This window comes from Tupaia chinensis, unplaced genomic scaffold, assembly GCF_000334495.1.
Source record: "Tupaia chinensis unplaced genomic scaffold, TupChi_1.0 Scaffold138644_1, whole genome shotgun sequence".
Classification (NCBI taxonomy): Eukaryota; Metazoa; Chordata; class Mammalia; order Scandentia; family Tupaiidae; genus Tupaia; species Tupaia belangeri.
Genome location: NW_006198536.1, coordinates 195,073 through 215,266, shown reverse-complemented (window position 1 = coordinate 215,266; position 20,194 = coordinate 195,073). Strand labels below are relative to the sequence as shown.

General features: G+C 51.7%; 1 long non-coding RNA gene across 1 annotated transcript in view; it reads right to left on the bottom strand.

The window, feature by feature from the left end:
- Positions 1–1,917: 1,917 nt before the first annotated feature.
- The window catches only part of LOC102469818 (uncharacterized), a 29,172-nt gene continuing 10,895 nt past the window's right edge, over positions 1,918–20,194 (bottom strand). The window contains exons 2-3 of the long non-coding RNA XR_336439.1: positions 2,675–2,780; positions 1,918–2,032 (exon numbers count right to left, since the gene is read on the bottom strand). This is a non-coding gene — a long non-coding RNA (uncharacterized LOC102469818). The remainder of the gene's footprint in view (positions 2,033–2,674; positions 2,781–20,194) is intronic.

The window sequence follows — 20,194 nt, the reverse complement described above, 5'->3', positions numbered from 1 at the left end:
TAATAAAACAACATTCCCAGTCACTCACTTCCATCTCCCTCACTTAGGGACCTGCTTTCTGCCTCTCAAACATGCCCAGCTCGCTCCCACTCAGGACCTCAGCACTTGCAATGCCCTGGAATACTGTTCTGTGGCTTCTCTCCTGTTCCATGGCTCGAATCACATTATGACTTTTCATGCGCCTTAGGCACTTGGCCTCTTTTTTTTTTTTTTTTTTTTTTTTTTTTTTTTTTTTTTTTTTTTTTTTTTTTTTTTTTTTTTTTTTTTTTTTTTTTTAGTTTTTGCTACTCATGTGCACTTGCCAGAGAAAGACACAGAAGGGGAAGGTGGGGAAGGAGAAATCACCCCCCGGGGGAATTGGCCACACTGCAATCCCTTATCCTCCATTCTTCTGTCAGGAGTTCCTAAGCCACTGGGTGCAGGACTTGAACCATGCAGTCAGCAATGTGGTATTCAGTACTTTAACCACCACACCACCTGCTGGTCCCGAGCCTCTGTTTCTTCCTCTAAAAAATGTGAGTACAATGCTGACCTATTCTGAGAAAGCAATGAGACAGCATACGTGAAAGCAAAAGACCAGCTCACAGAGGGAGTTCTATAAATTCAGAATTTTTTTTCTCCCTTCTAACTGGCCACCTAGAGCTTATTCTTATTTGACACAGGGGAATCTCATGGCATTAAAGTGCACATACCTTGGGGGCTGGCAAGTGACATGGTGGTTAAGGTGTTAGACTCCCACATGGCTGACTGCAGTTCAAGTCCTGGACCTAGCGGCTTGTTTTCTCACTTTTCCTTTCTTTCTCTCTCTGTCTCTCTCTGGTGAAATTAAAAATAAATGAATACTAACAAATAAAATTAAATGAATAATTCTCTTTTTTTAAAAAAAAAGTCTACATACCTCTAAACACAGTGGGTGCTTAAGAAACATTTGAACTAATTAACCATATCCTCCCTTTTTCTTCTAGCAAATCTTTTTTTTAAAGAATTATTTTATTGAACTTTAATTAATGAATGAATTAAATAATTTTAACATAACGAGAGAGGGACAGAGTGAGAAAAAGAGAGGGGAAGTGAGAAAGCAAGTCACTGCATCTGGGATTCGAACTGAGGTCTGTTATGTGTGAGTCCAATGCCCTTAACAACCATATCACCTGTCGGTCCCTCTGGCAAATCTTAAATATAAGCTCAGTAGAAATTCAGACCATCTTCCACTCTTGCTTGTTATTCATTTATTTATTTTAGAGAGAGAGTTTTTCTATAGGGCATATGTGCTGATTGGAGAGACAGAGAGAGACACAGAGAGAGAAAGCAAGAAAGAATCCCCCAGGGGAGATGGCTACACTGCAATCCCTTTTCCTCCCCTCTCCTCTTAGGATTTTGGGCATGCACACACATGCACCTGGTGTAAGTTTTTTAAGTGGTCTAGCCCGGGACTCAAACCACAGTTGACTACATGGGAGTCCAGTAACGTAACCATCACACTGTCTGCTGGTCCTCCCTCTTGTTTTTTCTACAAATATTTACTGAGCCTCTGTCCCTACGGTGAAACAGGCACTGTGCTAGGCTCCAGGGAGCCAATATTAAGGAAAGAACACGTGGCTCCAGCCTTCCTGAGCTTGTGGTCCCGTGGGCTAGACAGGTGTTCGTCACAAGCTGGCTCCACGGCACGGCGGTAACCCTGTGCAGGAGGCTGGGCACCACGTGGTGGCCGCAGCTCAGACCCCAGCCCAGGCATCCTGAAACATGCCAGGCATGCCCGCAGTGCCCGAGATCCAATGGACTGGAGGACTGGAGGGAGAGGACCAGGGTGTGACAGACCCTGTGGGGGGTACTTGTCTCTCTCTTTCTCATACATACACATGCACGAACTGTCATGAACAAACAAAAGAGATTTTTCTTCACTCACATGGAACTACATGTGCTAAACACACCAAAGAGAGGCTTACGGGGATCTGAGAACACATGATGGAGGAATTTGACCAGGTCCGGGAGGTTGGGGACAGTTTCCCTGAAGAACTGACACACCTGAAATCTATAAACAAGTTGGAGTGTATTAGGCAAGAAGCTGGCAGTAGGAGGACTCCAGGTAGAGGGGAAATGGCATGTGCAAATGTCCTGCAGCCCAAGCTATGCTAGCCAATGAGAGGGGCCTGAATCAGGCATAGGTGGTCACGCGACCCGTAAGATGGGCTTGAGGAGTGGCAGTGGCCACAGTATGTAGGACTTTTTAGGCCATGCTGTGGCATGTTCTGTTGGGGTAGTCCTCAAAGGGGTTTGAGGGGTTTTATTACAGAGGTTTTTTTTTTTTGCTATAGATCACATGCACTCGCCAGAGAGAGAGAGAGAGAGAGAGAGAGAGAAAGTGTGAAATCACCCCCCAGAGGGATGGCTATGCCGATCCCTTCTCTCCCATTCTCCTCTCAGGATTTTAGGCACGCGTGCGCACATGCCTGATGTGAGTTTTAAGCCACTGGGTAGAATCGCGGTAGACTACAGGGGAGTCCAGCAACATGACCATTACGCCATCCACTAGTCCCGGGGTTTTAAATTATATGATTAAATTTGTATTTTGAAAAAAAAAATTACTCTAGCTGCTTATGAAATAAGGATTTACAACTTATGACGAAACGATTCAGCAGTCCTACCAGAAGAGAGATGGCAAGTGCATACGTACTGGTCTCAATTCCCCGCTCTCATGCTGATAGCAGACAGCACTAATCCATTACACCTGTGGTCCTCAAAGTGTGGTCCTCAGATGCAGCACCGTATCACCTGGGAATCTGTTAGAAATGCAAATGATTAGACCTTACACCAGACCCTTGAATGGGAAACTCTGGGGGTGGAAGCCGGCAATCTGTTTTAACAAGCCCTCCAAGTGATTCTGATGCACAGCGAAATATGAACACCACTGAACTGTAACACTCTTCCCTCCGAAGCCAAAGCCCCCGTGCAGCATCAAGGCACCTCTGTGCCACGGCCTCCCGGCAGTCACTGCCAGTGCAGGCTAATGGCACAAAGCGCGGGGCTGGAGGCTACTCAGAGGGGGCTGCACAGACCTCGCTCTGGAACTCAAGAAGCTAAAGCCTGAAATGCAAGCAAGCAGCCACATGGGCCAGGACAAAGCCCTGGACAGAGCCTGGAGATCTGGTTCAAAGCCCCACTTAGCCACTGCCCTGTGGCAGCACCATAGCCCCTTCTCCCTTGAGGGCCAGGCTTTAGTTTTCTTCTCTATGCACTGAGAGTGTCTCTGAGCAGTGGGGCCCTTCTCCTGCAGCTTCGGAGCCAGATGCACTTGCAGTCCCTGGGGAAACCCCCTATAAATCTGCCTCTACAGGCGGGAGTCGAGGCGGAGTGGGGAGCGCAGCAGTGACAGGGACGTTGCCCAGAGCGTGTAAGGAGCGCACATGACTCAGCCCTGGAAGGAGGCATCCATCACCAGGCAGCCAGAGAGAGGAGCCAGGGAGGGACAGCGTGGGAGGGAGGGAGGAGGCAGCGTGCTGCCCAGGCGCTCACTCCACCACTTTCCCAGGCCTGGGGCCCATTAACAGACAGAAGACAGCCCAGAGAGGAGGGAAACGGAGAAGGAGGGGGAGTGGGACCAAGGGCAGGGGTCAAATTCTATGAACCTATGCAGGGTACAAAAAGTGTGGCCCTGAACGACTTATGAATCCTGAGACTAATCACAAAATTCCTCCCCCAGATCCATCCTTATCTCCCAGGTCCACCCTTAGCTGACTGCTCCTCAGCTCCAATGTCTCAGCCCAAATGTCACTTGATCAGAGCGGCCCTACCCTGAGCGCCCATCCTCCCGCCTTTTGATTGTCCTCTTCTCAGGTCACTCTGTGGGATCACTGTGGGGCGGTCGTCACTGGTTTGGGGGGTCACTGTGGGGGGCCCCAGATCCATCCTTATCTCCCAGGTCCACCCTTAGCTGACTGCTCCTCAGCTCCAATGTCTCAGCCCAAATGTCACTTGATCAGAGCGGCCCTACCCTGAGCGCCCCTCCTCCCGCCTTTTGATTGTCCTCTTCTCAGGTCACTCTGTGGGATCACTGTGGGGCGGTCGTCACTGGTTTGGGGGGTCACTGTGGGGGGGTCGTCACTGGTTTGGGGGGCCTCTCCCGACCATCCTGGGATGAAAGCTTCCAGAAGGCAGGCGGTCTGCCTGACTTCCTCACTGCCCTAAACCCACGTCAGACCTGGGCCTGGCACGTGTGTGCTAACAGAGTTCCCACGCACAGTGTGATGGGAACACCGGAGACTACTCACAGACGTCATGTCCCACCAGTTTTGGAAATGGGGAGTACAGGGGCCAGCAGGTGTCATGGTTAAGGCTCTGGACTCCCACATGGCTGACCATAGTTCGAGTCTTGGATGTGGAGGCTTGCTTTCTCACTTTCCCTCTCTTTCTCTCTCTCTGTCTTTGTCTGGTGAGCACACATGCCCTATAGCAAATTAAAGATAATAATAATAATGGGGGCTGGCAGGTGGCGTGGTGGTTAAGGGCACTGGATTCCCACATGACCAACCACGGTTCAAATCCCAGACCTGGCGGCTTGCTCACTTGCTTTCTCTTTCTCTCTCTCTATGGTCAAATTAGAAAATAATAATAATAGGGGAACAGCAGGTGGTGTGGTGGTGAAGGCACACCCACATGACTGACCGTGATTTGAGTCCCAGACCTAGTGGCATATATATGAATGAATAAAGTTAAATAGAATAATTATTTAAAAATAATAGTAATGAATGAAATTAAATAAATGAATAATTATTTTTAAAAATAATAAATAATTCTTTTTAAAAAGAAAAAGAAATTAGGAATATAGTTTCAGACGGAAACACTGAAAGCCAAGTGACTCACACAAAGGTTGCACAACTGGAAAGTGGTAGAACTATTTGGGCCCAAGCCTGTCTGACCCCAAAGCTCAAAACATTTGGAATGTGGGTGCAAAGGGACTGTTGGACATGATGCCGAAGTGGAGGGGTGGAATGGGTGGTGTCGACCGAAAGCCCCCAAATTACCGATAAGGAAACATCAGCCCGGAAGAAGGAAGACCCTTCTAAAGCTGGAGTTACTTAATTTAGGATTTCTGAAGGGAAGTCCTGCTTTACACAGCTGCTGCCCAACTTCTGGAATTTGTTACCCCCAAGGGGTCTTCGCAAGCTGAAAATAGAAAGGAGTTCAGAAAGAGTTGCACAGAATTAATGCACAATGGGTCCCCAGCGGTAATTAAAGGAAGAGAGATGATGGGGGCTTGGGCCTCGACATTTGAGGTCAGCATCATACGGGGGCCTGCCTTCGTCTCCCCCAGCTGGACCCCGCGTGCCTGAGCAGAGAACACTGCAGACTGGGAAGTGTGGGGGAGACACATGAGCTTGGCCTCCCAGCCCCTCTCAGCAGGCTTTGGCTGCCTGGCCCCTTCCTGCCTCCCCCATGCCCCCAAGCCTGGCCCAGGCCCAGGCCCAAGCCCCGGCCCAAGCCCAGGCCTGGCTGGGCTGTCAGCGCTGCCTTAGCCTGCTGCTCACTCACCTGTCCAAGATGGACAATTTGCATATGCTCTGGTTTTCTGAGTATTTTCTTTGCCATCTTTTTTTAAAAGATAAAGCTATTTTTACAAGGTGTTCATTACTTCCTAATTATTCATACTCTTTCTATTTATTTGTCTAGTTAAATACAAAACTCAACAAGCAGCTCGCTTTCTCAACTGCTTCGAATTCATCATGCATCCCAGGGCCATGCCCCCACCCTCAGGTTAGCCTGGGCTGGGGAGAGGCTCCCATGTCCCCTACTGTCGGCCCATCCCCCCTGCAACTTTCTGGTGACCTCAGACCAGCCACCCCATAGACTCCTTTGGGATCACTCCTGACGCTATTCTGCCTCCTTGCAACTCTGGATCTTCCCCTCTGCACCCCAAGCTCCTCCCTTCTCCGCTCTTTCTCTTTCACCCTCTCCGCCCCTCTTTTTCCCTCCCTTCCTTACTCCCAAGCCTGACCACCCTCCCACAGATTCTGCCTCCACTTACCAATGTCCTCCTCCTCTGCTCCCTCCTTCCCCAGGCACTCTTGCCTCCCTGTTCCCTCCTCTCCCCTCTTCTCCCCACGAAGCAATCTCACACCCTGAAGCCGCCCTCCAGGCTCTCTCTCCTCCCCCCACCTCTCACTCCCAGAAACAGCACCCACAGACCCTGACTGTGCCGTGGGGCTGGCCACTCCTGCTGGTGGGTGTGGGGGTTCCTGGCTGATCATCCCTTTCTCCTTAGCCTTGCACAGGCCTCCTTAAGCTGCTTGGTGCCTGAAAACTCACCCCCTCAAACCCAACAGCAGAGAGAGAGGCAGAACCCATCCCAAGGACCCTAAGTCCCTGGCCTACTGGGGCCAGAATATAGTTCCTCTTTTGGTCATGTTGGGACGTCAGGGTTGTGGCCAGCCACTCTCTGAAGACCCTGTTCCCAGCCCTACTTTATAGAGGACTTGTCAGGGACAGTGGCCTCCTTATGGCCTATCAGAACTCCCAGGCAGGGGTCCTAGGACCATCTCAGGGCACGTGGCTATGGTGAGTTACTAACTGGCTCTGAGCCACTCTCCACAAGCAGCAGCCAGCCCTGGCCCTCTGGTGAAGACTAATTTCTGCCCGAGTCTTTTCTGGCCTTTGCCGCAGCAACTTCCTGGCTGAGACACAGCCTGATTGCTCACACAGGCACCCCACATGTGTGTACACATGGCCATGTTCACACAACACATGCATCCACCTCACACATCCCCATGCACTACACACATTAGCGCAGGGTGTCTCAAACTCGGTGTGACAGACTTGGTGTAACCTAGAAGGCTCCTTAGCATGCTTGGCTTTACCCCCCTGCGGTTTCTGACACCGAAGGACTGGAGGGCCTGGGAATGTACATTTCCAGCACATCCCCAGGTGCTGCTGAGGCCCCTGGCCTGGGCACCCCACTCTAGAATCCTTGCCCTAGAGATGCCCACGTGTGCACCCACAGAGGAGTGTGCACACACTTGTGCACAAAAGAGTTTGCAAAGCAACAAGATGAGTGAGGCCATTGGGGGAACCAAATGCTACGAGCTGGCTTGGGGATCCGTCCGCTCTCACTGTGCCTGGCTCTTGCTGCTTCTCCATCCATTTCTGCATTTCTGTGTATCTCTTTCTCAGTCTCCCCCAACTCTCTGCAGCCTCCAGGTGGCCTCCCCGCTCCTCTGCACACATGAGCTCATCCATCTCCGTCACCCTGTGAGTGAGTGGCAGGCAGGTGAGGGAGGAAGATTACAGAACAGGCTCGGCTCCCGCTAACAGGGAGCTGGCTCACCGCAAGAACACAGCCAATTATTCCTCTGTTCTGGGGGATAATCATTAATGCCACAGGAAATTCTAAACAAGCGATTAAATCATTACTGGGGAGGCGCAGCGAGCCTGTGCCACCATTAAGCCTCCCTTGAACTGTTGGTCTCGGGAAGGCTCACCTGGGAAGTGCGGAAGAGGGGGGAGACAGGCGTCACCCCACCCCTGCAGCCTCACCAGCAACCAGGCAGGCAGGGGTGGGCCCCAGAACCACTTTCTCCTTTCTGAGCTACACACGCAGCTACTGCCCCCAGAGCCCCTCCTGACCCCCTCACAATGAGGACTCTGTCCTGGCTGTCCCTTGTGATCTCACACCAACCCATGAATCTACTCACTCAACTGACAAATATTTACTGAGCATCTACTATGTGCCAGGCAGCATTCTAGGGACGGGAGATATAATGGCAAATGAGAGAGACGAGGGTCCCGTGTCCGTGGAACTCACGATCTAGTGGGGAATGCAGAAAATCCGAAAGTAAATAAGCAACTAATAATCACAAATGTGGCAAGTGCTCAGGAGGAGATAACTGGGCGGTCCCGCGTTTTGAGTGGAGAATCTATTGGAGGACCTCGGGGGGCCCCACGCTCTCCCAAGCAGCCCGGCAATCTCTGCCCATCTCTTGAGCCTGCAGATCATGTTTGCTAGGAACATCTGCAATGTCTGAGCAGCCTCTTCCTATGCGAATCCTCAACACACTATCTTTGGAAAGATAATGAATATCTATAACAGCTCCTGCTTTTTAACACTTCCTATGTGCCAGGCATTGCACTAAGCAATTTATGGTCATTACATCATTTCATCTGCAGAACAATAATAATGTTATGAGGTAGGTGTTTTTAAATCCCCATTTTACAGACAAGGCAGTGGAGACCTGGAACCTCTGAGCCATTTGGCCAAGTCAATAAGTAACGGGGGTGGTGTGTGTGTGTGTGTGTGTGTGTGTGTGTGTGTGTATGTGTGTGTGTGAACTGAGATCTGAGTCTCCAACTGTGGCATTTAACCCCCTCCCCCTCGCCCTATCTCCCTGGAGACGCTGAAGGAGTCTCTGTGGGGGTTCTCAGGATCTATTCCAGGGCTAAGAGACAGCACAGTCTGGGGTCCCAGGGATGGGCTACCTAGATGCTGGACAGCCAGGGCTGGTTGCTGGTTATTAAACTATAACGAGAAAGGACTCTCCTTATTCCAAGTCTCTAAAACGCAGCCCAGAAAGGGGAAGTGACTTAAGCTGGCCAGCTGCAGGACCCCACTCACTTGGGGACACTCCCAGGCCAGTTCTCTGGTTCCCCCGGCCTGTGGGTCTCTGTAGACCCCGAGCAATCGTCAGTCCTCTCTCTCTGGTTGCTCCCCAGGACCCTGCAACCTCTGGAAGTCCCCTCCAAGTGTTCCTGCATGCCCTCCACCTTCTGCCCCTGCAGCCAGGCCACACTCCCCAGGGCCAGGGGGCAGCCAGAGGCAGACAGGACCGGAGCCTGGGTCTGCGGTGACTAATCGGCTGATGCTTGGGAGGCCATGGTGAATTATTCACACGGATTCTGTGAATTATTCACGTTGTTATTATTTATTTTTCAGATGCGCCTGCGGCAGAGCCTCCAGGCCCATGTTCAAAGGATGACATAACTCCTGACTCGTGCTCGCCTGTGTCTGTGGAGAACAGCCAGGCAGGCCTGTCTCCAGCTTGCTGGGAGTGCCCGAGCGCAGGCTGAGGGCAGGAGCCTCTGCCTTGGAGCAGACTCCTGCAGAGTCCTAACCCCGCACCCATTACCAAACCCACAAGTGCCACTTACTGAGTCTCGACCACCCCAGCACTGAGCCTTTCCACAGACGGGGCTCGAGCCAGTGTCACACTGCCCACTAGGAGCATCCTCCAGCCCTCCTACAGGTGATAGAGCCCCGGCTCAGAGATGTGATGCTCCTCGTCCAGGACCACCAGGGGCCCAGGTCTGTGGGCTCCAAACCCAGTGGCGGCCACATTGCAAATGTCAGTGGGTGTGAAATGTGTCAGTGACAAGGTCCTACCAAACCCCTTTGCTGCCCCCACTGTGCCTCCACCCCCCACCCCAGCCTTCAAATCCTGATGAGGACAGGCCACGCCCAGAGCCTCCATGCTCTCGGAGGAAATCTCTGCATCTCCATGGCAACAGCATCCTGCGCAGCCAGAGCGGAGCGTGGTCTGCCTCTGAGGAGCGGAGGTGGCCTTTGCCCACAGAGCCCCCAGGTGTCCCAGGCTCTGAGCAAGTGCGACTCAGAGCTCTCCTGAGCACCCTCCTAGCCTCACAACGCTCCCCTAGTCCTCCAGACACAGTACCTACCACTCCTTCCTCACGGAGGACTGCAGAAGAAGCCGCACCACCAGCCTCTCATCCTCGCCCCTTCGCAAAGCTTGCCGCCATCTAACCTCCACCCCTCCAGTTGCAGCTCTGGCCCTTCTCCCCATGGGACCCTCGTCCCCTCCCCTCATAGCTGCCATCTGGAGAAGGTGAGGTGGACATGTGGGCTCAACCTCAGGAAGGCCCCACGGGGCCCTGTCAGGGTGACCACAGCCTCACAAAGACACCCTCTTGTTCTGGAAGGACCTGTTTGTCTTTCTGCCACCTCATTCATTCATTCTCACAGTGATTCATTCATTCATTCAACAAATATTTGCTGGGTGCCTGCTATGTGCCGGGCACTGTTCTGGGGCTAGGGAAGTAGCCAAGAGCAGCAGGGTGTCCTTGTCATGGCCCCACTGCTCCCCTCCCAGCGCGGCCTGGGCCTGGCTCCCAGGACCTGTCTATCCTGGCCTGAGGAAGCAAAAGCCCTGACAAACTGGATTCCAGCCTGACCCTACCAGTCCTGGGCTGTGGGTGACCTTGAGCCAGCAGCTTGCTTCTGCCTCTCCCCCATTTAATATAGCAGAGGAGGGTCAGATCTGCTTTCTAGGCCCTGGTGGCCCTGCTTTCCTCGGGTGTCAGTAACTCAATAACAGGAGCAGCATAATCATCTCCATCCTGCAGCTGTGAAAGTCAGCGCGCCGCACGTGCCTCATCTCAGGTGGACTTAATAACTGTCCCTCTCTTCTCGGCTCTGTGCATTTTAAAGAGGAGTCTGGGGACGACTCTGCTAATGGTGGATTTCGGTTGCCAGAGAGGAAGGAGACAAGCATTTGCAGAATGCCTGTGCTTTCCTGCACACTTTCTCTGCTAACCTTTGCAGGGGTAGATCCTATTACCCCCATTTTACAGACAGGGAAACTGGGACATGGGCCCTTCAGCCAGTAAATAGCAAGGCTGGGATCGAACCTGGGCCCTGGCAGTCCATGCTCTTGTTGCTCCGCCAGGCTGTATCTCCAGACTCTGTGGGGCCCTGGGGGATGGCTTGTGGCTTCCCTTCCAAAGCGTGTGTTGGAGCTTGGGGAGGGCAGTGAGGTCAGTGCCTCTGCTGAGAAACTGGGAGCCGCCGATTTCCACCTTCTCCACTGGCGAGGAGGGGACACCTTGGGCCTCGCGGTGCTGAGTCATCCAGAGTCTGGGGAGTCCAGGTTTATATTTACCCAGAGCAGCCACCTCAGCAGGCTCAGGGCTGGAGTCCCTCTTCATCTCACAGCACCTGGACTCACTCCTGGGTGGGCAGGCCGATGGGGAGGGGCCGGGGGCCGCGGAGTCAGGAACACAGGGCTGTCCCCTGCCCTTGCTTACGCCTTGGCCCAAACAAGCTGCGCACCAGTCTCCACCAGCCTGGCCTGACGTCAGCCAGGGCCTTTCCTCAGTGGATCTAGAGCAGAGTTTCTCAAAGTGCAGTCTTTGACCACCAGGATCTAGAGGTTAAACAAAAAGTTTGTGGAAAATGAAATTAAAATACAAGTTTATTTATTTCTGTTTTGGAGGAGAGATTTTTGCTATAAGGCATGTGTGCTCAAAGACAAGAGAAAGACCCAGAGAGAGAAAGTAAGAAATCCTCCCCTGGGAGCAGGGGTGCAAGGGATGGTCATGTCACAATCCTTTCTCCTCCATTCTTCTCTTGGGATTTTAGGCATGCATGCACACACACCTGGCATGAGTTTCAAGCTGCCGGGTCCTGGTCCATAGTGTTTGGTCATGTGGGAGTCCAGCAAAAACTTCTAACATCTATGCAGTTTTGTGTGTGTGTGTGCTTGTTTCTTTTTGCTACGGGGCGTCTGTGCTCACTGGAGACAGAGAGGGAAAGTGAGAAAGCACCGCCCAGGAGGGATGACCATGTGCAATCCATTTTGGACATACACATATGTGCCCAGCATGGTTTTCAAGTCACCAGATTTGGGACTTGAACCATGCAATCAGCCATGAGGAATCCAGTGCCTTAACCTTTACACCATCTGTTGGTCTAATTTTTTTTTTTAATGATATACACTTTCTGTGAACTTTTTGAAGACCCTGATATATAGCCAGGTCCAATTTGCATATCCCTCTGGATCTCCTGTCCTAGGGAGGGGCACTGTGCAGGAACATGTGGACAATAGGTTGTCCCTAAGCTTTCCCTAAACTCAGATACTCTTGAGCTAACCCTCCAGAGCCCAGGCTTTGGGACAATCCCAAATTTGAATCCTGAGGTTGTCACTTACTAGTTAGACAGCCTTGGACCAGGCGTTTTGTCTCTCTGACCTCAGATTCCCTGCTTGTAAAATGGGGTTTCTGTGAGGGTCGTACTAATTGGCGCAGATAAGGTGCTCAGTAAAGGCCAGTTAGGGCACGTATCACCTCCTGTCCCTGCCCCACTCCCTTTCCAGCTGGGCCTTGGGGCTGCGGTTCTGGAAGGGCTGAAGTCGCCCAGCAGGTTCTTCACTCCTTTCGATACTTGGTGGCAGTTTCTAAACAAAACTGACCTCCAGACCAGTGGCATGTACCTGTAGGCCCTTCCCCACGTTCCTGCAGAAAGCTAACTCTCTGACCTTTCTCTCAGACAGGCTGGGTGGGAGGTCAGACCCCAGGGCCAGAGAGGCTGGCTGCCAGGTGGTCTCAGGGCACAAGATTTTGGAGAAAACCATGGCCTAGGTCATGACCTGGGAAGATACTGTTCAGGCAGAAGCTGAGTCCCAGGCAGTTTATGCTTCCTTGAGCCCTGGGTGAGGCAGGCACAGTTACCAGCTCTGTTTACAGGTGGCAAACCTAGGCTCTGTCTTGGGGCTGGGATTCAAACCCCAGGTTCCTATTGATATCCATGTATGAGCGACCACCCATTTATGTAGTTTTTAAAAATGAATTCTTTAGTTAGGGGCCAGCAGGTGGTGTGTTGGTTAGAGTCCTAGACTCCCACATGGCTGACTGTGGTTCACATCCCAGATCCGGCAGCATGCTCTCTCACTTTCTCTCTCTCTCTCTCTCTGTTGCTCTGTGGTGAACACACAAGCCTATAGCAAATTTAAAAAGAATAACAACAAATAAAACAGGGGCCGGCAGGTGGTGTGGTGGTTAAGGGCACTGGATTCCCACGTGGCCGACTGCGGTTCAAATGCTGGACCTGACAGCTTGCTTTCTCACTTTCCTTCTCTCTCTTTCTCACTCTGTCCTCTGGCCAAATAAAAATAATAAATACGAATTAAATTTAAGTAAAAATTAAAAAAATAAATGAAATAAGAATATTCTAAAATATTATTTATTTAATTTTGTTTATTATTATTTTATTATTATTATTACTATTTGGTAACAGAGAGATTTGCTATTAGGTGCGTGCACTTGCCAGAGAGACAGAGAGAAAGTGAGAAGTCATCCCCCGGGGGGCTGGCCATGCCGCTGCCCCCTCTTCTCCATTCTCCTCTTGGAATCTTGGGCACGCAAGCTCATGCACCCAGCATGAGTTTTAAGCCTCTGGGTCCAGGACTTTACCCGCAGTGGACTACGTGGGAGTCCAGTGATGTAAATATTACACCATATTCTAGCCCCTATTATTATTTTTTTTTAAACTTTGCTATAGGGCACATGTACTCACCAGAGAGAGAGCGAGATAAAGAGAAAGTAAGAAAGCAAGCCTCCAGGTCTGGGTCTTGAACTGGAGGGGAGTCCAGCACCTTAACCACCGTGTCACATGTAGCCCCACAACCACCTTTTAAAATCATCTCCTGTATAATGATGATTATGAGCTTGTGGTGAGGACCAGGTTCTGAGCTAACCTTCACGACAGCCCTCTGAGATAGACACTTCTGTCTCATAGGAAGGAAACCAGCACCCAGGCTAAGGCTCTTCAGTGACTCGTTGGCTTTCACTGTTACATCTGGGGTCCAGGGAAAGGATCTCCCCCCACGAAGGTTTTATGAGTGTGCTTCTTCTCCAAGCCTCTCCCCACTTACCCATGTCTTTATCTTTCTTTCTGTTTAGGGGTGTCCTTCTCCTACCTGTGCCCTCATCTTGGGCCCTCTGACCCCGAGCCAGAATTCCAGAAGCAGGCCCCCACCCCCAACACCAAACAATGAACCATCCTTCCCAGCACCTCCAGGCCCACTGGGAATCGCCCCTAATTGCATCTCAGGCTGGGAGGCTATTAGCCTGTGATTGCATCCCCAGTGCCTGCCTGCCTCTGAGTCCCCACTCTCTGCTTCCACAGGGGTTTGGGATGACGTCAGTTCCCAGTCCTAGAGCCTGACCAGCTCAGCTCCCCAGCACCCCCACCACCCAGACCCTAGGTGGGCTCCTGCAGGGGGTTGGGTCCCCCACTGTGGGAGGCCAAGAGCACAGGCCTTCGCGTGCTCCTCGGCAGCAAAGCTCAGTGGTCCACACATGCACTTGAGAGGCCTTGCTCTGGGGAAGCCTCTCGCTGACCCTCCCCAATTCTGGCCCCAGTCCCTCTGGCCATCTGCCTTCCCTTCCTTCCACAGTGGGAGAGCCTGGGAGTTAGCGGCCTGGGTTCAATTCAGACATTCTGCATGACCCTGGGCAAGTTCCTTCCACTGTCTATGCCTCAAAAATAGGGGTTCGTCTCTGTACTTTCAAACCTGCTTCTAGAAGGAAAGGTTTGGGTATGTTTTGGCCTCTCCTGGGGTTTCCTTCCCCTGTTGTCTAGTGAGTGCTAGACATGGCGCCTGGCAGGTTCGGCACTCACCATATTGAGCCAAGGGCTGGGACAGAGGAAGCCAGAGGTGGTGGGGAGTTGGAGTCAGTCCGGGAGGCCAGAGTTTGGCCTGGGGCAGCCAGAGGAGAAACTTTAGCTGGGAGGGGCTGTCTGAGTCAGCCTTTCAGTTTCTGAGACCTAAAGGTTCAAGAGGAGGTAGCAGAGTAAACAGGGGACTGTGTGGGGCCAGAAAGGGACCAGAGTGTTTCAAGAACCTACTTGCACCAGGGAAGAGGCCTGGAGGCTTGGGGCTCGGGGGGAGGGGGCTCTGAGTGGGCGGCTGGAGCTTTGTTGGAGAGTTTGGCCTGTATTCCGAGGTATCGAGGTATTGAGGGGTACCGAAGAGCCAGGGCAGGAGAATGAAGTGTCTGCCATATGGAGGAAAGATTGGGGGTGAGGATGGGAGGCCACTGAGAAGGCTCTCGACCATCTGCCTTCGCCCCTCATATGTAGGAGCAGCCCCTCCTGTCCCCATTAGAGAGAGAGGCAGGACAGCACACATGCCACGCACACACAGCCAGATCGGCAGAGCCACGGTGGACAAAGGGCAGCGGGGGCTATGGGGAGGTGACAAAGCAGTCTGCCCTAAGAGAGCTGGAAAGGAAGGAGTCCGACCCACCCTGAGGCCTAATGGTTAATGGAGCCAGAGTCCCATGGCTGACCCTGCCGGGGGGCCAGAGGTGTTGACAAACACCCTGTGTGTGTGTGTGTGTGTGTGTGTGTGTGTGTGTGTGTGTGTGCCCCAAGTCCTGACAGGACAGAGAAATGGAGGAAAAGGTATTGTGGCATGACTGTGCCCCACTCAGGGGGATGCTTTCTCCCTCTCCTTCTCTGTCTCTTTGTCTCTCTCCGGTAAGTGCACACGCCCCCTGGCAATTACTATAAAAGAAGGAAAAGTTTAGAGCTATGATACCCAGCTGAAGCTCTACTAGGGAGAGCCTGCGTGCTGTCATTTGGCAGGGACACCCCTCCCCTCTCCCCTCTCCCCTCTCTCCTCTCCCCTCAGGGTTAATCTCTGCATGAGCCAGGGAGACCGAAACTGGGAATATGACTACCTCTCACCACACAGCCTCTGAGATCTTCCTGCCGCCCGCCCTCCCCCTCTCTTTCCCCACTCCTCTCCCTCCTCCTCATCTTCCTAGGTGCTCTCAAAGTCCCTGCTCTCTTCCCCCAGGGCTCATGCGGCGCCTGTGTGTGTGTGTGTGTGTGTGTGTGTACACGTGTGTGTGCACACACGTTTGGCTGGGATTGGAGGGTGTTCAGGAAGCACAAGAGAGAGGGCAGCAGTGTGTCTTAGCGCTCAAGGCTGGAAAGGGATTTCAGGAGGATTCAGAGATTAGAGAATTAAACTTCCTGCCACAACCTCCCACGAGCCTGGAATCCTTGTGGCCCCAGCTGCATGTGGCGCTCAGCTGGGCCAGGCCAGAGTGGCAGGGATTTCTGGGCTTCTCCTTGCCTTTCTGCGGCTCTCTATGGCTCCCTCAGCACCTTTCCAGGCAGGGAGCTGGGCCGCAGGACGCCCTCCCCACTAGGCCCAGATGTGTAGGACCCCAAGGCAGCCATCCTCTCCTCCACCCTCCACACCTGCCTCTAGAATGCCCTTGTCCACTCTTCCTCGTCTCCACAGCCCAGGCCCACCACCCTCTGTGCCCTTCACGCTCCACCCCCAGCGTCCACCCCTGCCCGTCTCTCATCCAGGCCCCGCGCTGTAGCCACAGATGTTTCTAAGAACACTCAGGTCACTGCTCTCCTCGGCATCCTTCTGTGGCTCCACATTGCCCCCAGGACGAGAGCCGAACCCCTCGTGCTTACAAGCCTGGGTTTACCATCTGGCCTCGGGTCCTGACTGCCCCCTGCCCCAGCCTCGTGAGGTTCTCTCCTTCCCAGCCATCGCAGGAATCCTGGGATCAGCCCTGTTCTCCCCTCCTGGCCTTTGCACTCTCAATACCCCATCACTCACAGGCTCCAGGTAAATTCCTACGGATTTCTCAAGTTTCAACTCTGAAGTCAGCACCTGCCAAAGTCTCTGAACACCATAAAAGCGCCCCCTTTAAAAGTGGGGGCTCCCGTAGCCTCCAGAACTTCGCATCCCGCAATAATGACCACATGTACCATTTTCATCCCACACACTTCCTTTCCTCACCCATCGTAAGGGGCACGGCCACTCTCCCATAGCAAAAGACGGGGTAACGGGATGAAAGTGAACCGGCTACCTCATCCAAGCTTTGTGTGACAGGAGCCTCAGAAATGGGGCCAGCCAGGGGCATAGTGGTTAAGGCATTGATTCCCACATGGAGTGTTCGGAGTTATTTGAAAAACATGCCGGGCAGGACCAGCAGATGGCATAGCGGTTAAGTCACTAGACCCCACATGGCTAACTGCAGTTCAAGTCCTGGACCCAGAGGCTTGAAACTCACACCAGGTGCATGTGTGCATGTCCAAAATCCCAAGAGGAGAATAGAGGAGAAGGGATTGCAGCATGGCCAACCCCCTAGGGAGTGATCTCTTGCTTTCTGTCTCTCTGTCTCTCTCCAATGAGCACACATGGCCTATCGCAAAAACCTCTCTCTAAAAAAATAAAAGAAAAACACAACAGACACATGTACCTGTGTGCCCAAATTCTGAGAGGAGACTGGAGAAAGGACTGCGGTATGGCCATCCCCCTGAGGTGGGGAGGGGATGCTTTTAGATTTTTCTTCTTTCTCTGGTGAGCATGCACACACACACACACACACACACACACATACACACATGCCCTATCACAAACAAAAAAGAAAGAAAAGAAAAAAGAAAAAGAAATGAAGCCCCAAAGATACAGGGAAAGTCTGTTTTTAGGCTTCGTGTCACGGAGACTGGATAGCTGTACAGCAGGTGATTGGAAGGAGGGCGTGGTCTGAAGGCAATAGACCTAAGGGGGAGCCAGCTCGGCCTGTCTGTCTAGATTCTTCTCTGGCCTCCCAGTAGCATTCTCCATGCTCGCCTCCAGGGTATGAAGCAAGACCCCTCTGGAATGAAGGTCTTCTAGGGAAAAAGGGAGCGTGACCTTTCTAGGTTTTATGTATAGCTTGTTTTCGGGAGAGGGGCTTAATTTCTGTGACCTGCCTTAGGGAAGGGAAATTCTGGTTTCTATGACTTGCTTCAGGGAGAAAACAGGGTGGGAAACTAGAAGGTTAGAGGTCAGAGAAACCTTGGTTCTGAGGTCCTTCCGGTTTCTTTTAGTTCTTTTAGTAATTTGAACTCAGTGTGCCAAGGCTCCTGCTTTGGAGTACTGTGTTGTAGGCCCTGACAATTGTATCGATAGGAACCCAATAATGAATTCCCAGTGGATGAAGGAATCAATGCGGTGGAAGAAAAGTAGGAGTGTGGCACTGTGCTGTAGGATTCAAGTGCCAAAGACACCACTACTGCACTGACAATATTAAATAGGTATGGGGCCAGCAGGTGGCATGGTGGTTAAGGTGCTGGACTTCCACATGGCCGACTGCTGTTTGAGTCCTGGACCTGGTGGCTTGCTTTCTCACTTTCCCTTTCTGTCTCTGTCTCTGGCTGGTCAAATTAAAAATAATAATAATAATTCTTTCAAAATAAATAAAAATAAAATGCAAGTGAAACTTGAAGAGGCCGTTCATAGTTCTAGATCACTCAGTAGGCCTAGGGAAGAAATCAGCAGAGTGTCCCTCTTCCCCCACCAGGAGAGTTTCAGCGCCTCTAGCCATGGGGCGGGAAGTTCCTGTGTCCCCTGGGGGAAAGTGTGTCACCCCTTGCCCCCCAGCCCTCAGGAGGTGTAAAAGATGGAAATCCCTCATGACGCCCTGGTTCCCACTCCTGTCTCTTTGAGAAGAAGTTGGAATGTGTCCCCCTCATCATCAGGGAAGAGGGTAAGGTGCTGAATTTAATAGCAAAGCAAATTTGGCTGGAGAGGAAATGAGATTTCTTTGTCAAGGTGAGTGTGTCTGGGAGAGCCAGAAACAGAGTGGAGGGGATGGGGTACTGGGGGGTGGGGGTGGGGACGCCGAAAAGGGGGAGTGAGGATCTGGAATTATTAGAATGTTGATTATGTCCTCTTGATTGTTAATGAAATTCTTCACCTTGGATTTCTGGACCAGGGGGAAAGCTCCCGGAGCTCATTTTCCCGCTGATGAGAGCAAGAGAGAGGGCAGGAGGGGGCAGAAGGCTCTCGGCTTAGGGAGAAATTAAATTCTGCCTAAACAAATGGGACTGGACAAGCCTGGCCACTGCCATTTGGCGGCAGAGCCGCAGGCTGACCCGAAGTTCCCCATGGAAATGGGATGGGTACTCCTGGGTAGGTAGCAGAGTACAGCTCCAATAATAATGGCTGGCATTATTGAGCAGCTTCTGCACAGCCCAAGTGAAGAAATATGTGTGCATTATCCTATCCAATCCTCTCAGCAGCCCTTAGAGGAAGATCCTGTGCTTGTTTCCATTTTGCAGATAAGGACACTGAGGCAGAGAAAGCAGAAGCTTGCACAAGCTCTCCTGACAGGCGAGTGGAGGAGATGCCAGTATTTCAGCCCCGGCAGCCAGGGGCTGATGAGAGTCGAAGGGTGTCCAGTGCATTCATTTACTTCACTGCCTCCCTGAACCTCAGCTGCCTCATCTGTGACATGGGGCCAATAGAATTTGTCACTGGGATGGACTGTCGTCAGGAGTCGATGAAATTTAAAATTTTAATTTAATATAATTAAAAACAATTTTTGCGGGACCAGCAGATGGCGTATTGGCTATGTCACTGGACTCCCATGTAGTCAACAGCAGTTCGAGTCCCAGATCCAGTGGCTTAAACTCACGCCAGGCGCGTGTGCGTGCGTGCCCAAGATCCCAAGAAGAGAATGGAGGAGAAGGGATTGCAGCGTGGCCATCCCCCCAAGAGGGTAATTTCTTGCTTTCTGTCTCTCTCTTTCTCTTTGTCTTTCTGGCAAGTGCACACACCCTATAGCAAAATGCTCTAAAACAAACAAACAAACAAACAAAAAACAAAAAACGAAACAAAACTTTGCACAGGGGCTGGCCTTGGGCCTGGTGGATAAGGGAATTTGATCCCACATCCCGACCAAGTGGTTTGAGATCCTGACATGAGAGACACACTGGAGTTGTGTGTGCATGCCTGAGATCCGAACTGGATGGAGAATTATTATTATTATTATTATTATTATTTAGGTTTTTGCCATAGGGCTTACATGCTTGCTGGAGGAAAACAGAGAGAGGGAAAGTGAGAAATCACCCTCCAGAGGGGTCGCACTACAATCCCTTCTCCTCCATTCTCCTCTCAGGATTCTGGGCATGCATGCACACATACAGAAGTTGTTTCCAAGCTGCTGGGTCCAGGACTTGAACCACAGTCGATCATGTGGGAGCCCAGTACCTTAACCACCATCCCACCTGCTGGCCCCTAGGATGGAAATGAAGGAGAAGAAATTACAGTATGACCTCACTCTATTAGGGGTGCTTTCTCCCACTCTGTTTCTCTGTTTCTTTGGCAAGTGCACATATCCTCTGGCAATGAAAACAGATTAAATATTAGGTTGTCAGGAAAGTCATGTTGTATTTTTCTTTTATTTTTTGCCTTTTTTAGAGAATTATTTTGTTTAACTTTATTTTAATTTGACCAGAGAGGGACAGAGAGAAAGAGAGAGAGAGAGAAAGTGAGAAGGCAAGCCGCCAGGTCTGGAACTCAAACCACAGTCGGCCATGTGGGAGTCCAGCGCCTTAACCACCACATTACCTGCCAGCCCCAATCATGACGTATTTTTCTATGTTTATCTCAAC